Source organism: Galeopterus variegatus, unplaced genomic scaffold, assembly GCF_000696425.1.
Source record: "Galeopterus variegatus unplaced genomic scaffold, G_variegatus-3.0.2 Scaffold16875, whole genome shotgun sequence".
Taxonomy (NCBI): domain Eukaryota; kingdom Metazoa; phylum Chordata; class Mammalia; order Dermoptera; family Cynocephalidae; genus Galeopterus; species Galeopterus variegatus.
The window spans coordinates 5,108-9,033 of NW_007742986.1; the positions used below are offsets into that span (position 1 = coordinate 5,108).

The following is a 3,926-nucleotide window of genomic DNA, read 5'->3' on the forward strand; positions in this document are numbered from 1 at the left end:
TGGCTCTGCCGCGGTGCGATGGGGTAGCTGGCGGTAGCTGAGCTCCACTGCGCACAGCCACGTGGCCCGGCGCGCCCGCTGCGCTCCCCGAGTCCGGGTCCGTGCACCGCGGAGGGCAGGCGCGCTCCCGCTTTCCGCAGCCTCCTCTTCTTCCAGGTCTCTCTCGCCAGGGCTTCCGCGGATCAGTCGGCAGCCGGCTCCACCTTCCGCTCTGGGCGCCTATCTCCCTCCGATCCTTGCTGACATCAGGCTGGTGGGCGCGCTCCCGCCGCCGCTCACCCCTCAGCCGAACTGGGCTGCGCCTTCCACTTCTGCTGGAGGAGCGCCTCTGCGCACCCGTGCTCCCTGCTCTAGGAGGTGACCCTCCTTGGCCACCCAGCAGCGGCAGCCGGGACGTCTCTCCGCCGGCGTGAGAACACTGAGATTGGGGAACGGAGCGCCTGGCTGTGCCCAGGCTTCCTCCCTCTACTCCCTTCTCCTCCAATCCTCCCCCACCCCGCCCCAGCCCCGGTGCCTGTGTGTGTCCGCACAGGCGAGGGGACCCGGAGAGCAGCCCAGGCTCGGCGCGCGGCGGGGCTGCGGCTGCTCCTGCTGCTGAGGGAGCGGCGGAGGTGGCCGCCTTGCGCCTCCCTGGACTTCCCAAGTCGGGGCAGAGCAGTCGCTCGGGGACACGACGGTTAGAAGGCTCAGGGTAAGGGGAACCTTCAGACTCCTCCTCGGTGTCTCTTCTCCGCCCCCTTTTGGCTCCTGTCCTTGGAGAAAGTGGAGTGTGGCACTTGGTTGTAGTTATTTCCTCGGACTGCTGCCGGTGCACGGATTCAGCTGCTGCCCAGTGGAGCTTTCGGCTGTTTGCGCGTCTCTCTGCGCTGTCCCCTCTGGCACACCTCTGTCGACGGTGAGGAAAGGTCTGCGGCGACAGCGGCCGCTGCGGACTGGGACTGGGATACGTGCTGCAAGTGCTCCTGCTACCTGCCCTGGCCCTGCTCAGCGCCAACGGCACCGGTTCCCCGCTCAAGGTAAGGGGAGCCGCCAGGCTCCGCAGCTACATCCCTTCGCTTCTTCCTTCCCTCCTTCTTCCTCTCCTCCTCCCCAGCTCTCCTGGCTTCCTCGGTCTGCCTCATTGCTCTCAACTGGAAACCACTTTAAATTCCACTTTCCCAACTAGTCAAGAAGCTTTGATTATTGTTACATTTATAAATCTATCTTCTGAGATGGGCGCGGATGGACCAGGGACGCATGGGGTGTGGACACGCATCCGTCTCTGTGCATGTGGGAACCTGGGGTGTCTCTTGCACTTTCCGCTCTGGCAAGCGCATGTGGTTGCATATTGTGCACACAGAGGCTTGGAAAGACTTTGGGTTCTGGTGGCTATGTGGCATGCTGTAGATGGACGCCGATGCGCGTGGTGCGCAGAGGCTCGAGCGCTGTGCCACGCCGGGGTTAGAGGACCGTCACTGCGTCTCTGAGCACACCAGACGCTCAGCTCAGGAGATGTGGCCATTACTGCCGGTGCCCTCGCTGCTGCTCGGGGCGCTGTGGAGATGCACAGCCCACCCGCACCCGCGTTCCCAACCGGAGGCAGGCCCCGGTGTGCATGCCTCCTCACTTCGTTCCCTCTTCGTGTCTTCCTTCCTCCAGGCGACAGAGAAACTTAAAACCTCAGAGCTCTGGGGAACGGGCTGGTCGTTCAAACCAAATCCGAAACTCCCCTGGGTAGGCGACCAGTTTATAAGTGACATTTTAATTGAACGCGTTGCTGTTTAAAATAAGTGTCCGGGGTTCGGAGCAGAGCGGCCGGGAGTTGGGGTGGGTAAGAGAGGAGGGGAGACGCGGGGCTGGTCGCCCGGCTCCCTTCCTGTCCCCCGAGTTTGAAGTGGTAGCGGCAGCTCCCAGCCTTCCGAAGCTGAGTGGCAGGGAGCGAGGGAAGGAAGAACCAAGGCTGCCCTCTCCGGGGTGTCTCTTGGGTCACCTGGGCTCCCAGCCTTCCGGCCAAGCCCAGCGCCCAGCTAGGTCTTTTCGCCGGTTCCTTGGTGATGGCTGGCTCGGGGAAGTCAGGTCAGCTTTTCCTGGAAGGAAAAAGGGACACCCCCATCCCCATCTCGGTTACACTTCTTTCCAAATTTGGAGAGCAAGGGAGGCTCGGCGAGAGCCCCAACTCCCCCGGGGATGCTCAGACCCCGGCGCTTCCCGACTGAGTTCCCTCTGATCTGCGAGAGGCGCTGGGGGCGGGGGCGTGGAGGTGGAGGGGGGCGCAGAGAAGGCGAGTGCGGTCCTGGGGGGAGGGAAGTGATCAGCAGGGCTTGTGAGTTAGCGGTAGCTACTTCGGGAGTACATTTTCCTGCTGCCCTGCTAAGTGGCTACGCTCATAAACCCTTCCTTTCCTTCTCGACAGACGCCTCTCGTCCCCGAGGAGGTCCTGCTCCGGTGTTCTTCTGCAGCCTCCAGAGTTCATCTGTCCATTTTACAAAGGAATGTCCAGTGAGAATCACAGCTTGGTGTGGTTTTCCTGAAATTGGTAAGGAGCTCTCAGGGCGCAGCCGAGGAGGCTTAGAGAGGGGTGTTTGGAAGCTGAAGTGAGCAACCCGATGACCAGTCGTGGAATCCACCGCGTGACTCCCTGTGGAATTCGCCTGCTGTCATTGGGCGTACAAAGGACTGAGCCCGGGGTATGGGTGCAGGGGAGACGGGCGGTGATGGGACAGGGTGAGAGAACTGCTTGGAAAAGGGACAAGTTAAAGTATCCAAAGATGCCAAACAGGAGACAGGATCCCTGGTGAGAGCTTGCAACAGCCGAATTAAAAAGACTGGGTAGAAAAAGGATCAGAAAAGATAATCAAACAGGAGATTGTAAATGGATTAATACTGAAAGAAAACGGGAAAAGAGATTAAAAGAAAAACGCTCAGGATGTCGAGACTGTTTCCTTCTTGCACTTTTTCTTTTTATGGACTAGGCAAGTCAGAGATTGAGGATTGATGCTGATCTTAAGCAGAAAAAATAAAATGTACTCCGTGGAGCGAGTGCATTTCAGAGCGGTTCTTCTCCATTTGGTTTATTTAGTTCCTTCAGTTACTGGTGAATAGGATTTTTGTTTGAATCTTGTTTTCTGTGAAATGCACTGTTCCACCACTTTTATCTTTGCTACCCGCCGTGTTCCAGGGCACTAGCTCTTCTGTATTGTCTAAGTATCAAAGGAAGTGTAAAGCACCAAACTCCACTGTCAGCTGCTGTCACCATAGCTCTAACTTTACCCCAGCCTGTCTACTAGTGAACCACTATTACTTCCTTTCTGCTCTCTTTGGACTAGAGCACTAGCCCATACTCTCAAGGTACGACTTCCTTGTGCTCCTGATTTAAAGATGGGAAGAAACTATGGAAGTACACTTGCTATTAGCATGGAAAGTTAATTTAAGCACTTGACAATATGGGTGAGATTTTTATTCTGTTGTTGTAGAAGTGCTGGAAAAATTAGAAGTCTTTAAAAATATAAGAGAGGTCTTAAAAAAGGTCATGGAGAGATTTGGATTATCTTTAATTCTATTTTTCCACAAACTTTTTGAAGTACCCTCATATATCTCTTCAGAAATAGCCAAAGAAACAACAGATGTTTAAGATAAGAATCAAAATGGGTGTTATTTGTGAGGTTTGTAACTGCGGTTTAAAGAAAGACAGCGGTCATTTTAAACAGGTCCTTGGGAAATTCTCTAGGCTTTAGGCAACAACTTTCTCCTTTCTGGATATGCCCTAATCGTTTCATTCAGGATTGCTGGAAACTCCTAGCTCCCGAGAATTTGTGGTACTTCTGACTTCCAAGAATGAAAGATTTTACTCATAAAAGACTGTGTGTGTGTGTTTGATCAGTGTGCTTCTGAATTAATGCCCTCCTGTCTTATATAAATGCATTTTGTCTGGACTACACAGCACTGAT

The 3,926-nt window shown here is 55.0% G+C and overlaps 1 long non-coding RNA gene across 1 annotated transcript; it reads left to right on the forward strand.

Moving 5' to 3' along the window:
* Window positions 1-566: 566 nt before the first annotated feature.
* On the forward strand, window positions 567-3,381 carry LOC103582588. The gene is made up of 2 exons (XR_549769.1): window positions 567-1,016; window positions 2,393-3,381. It is a non-coding gene; the product is annotated as an uncharacterized LOC103582588 (long non-coding RNA).
* Window positions 3,382-3,926: the final 545 nt, after the last annotated feature.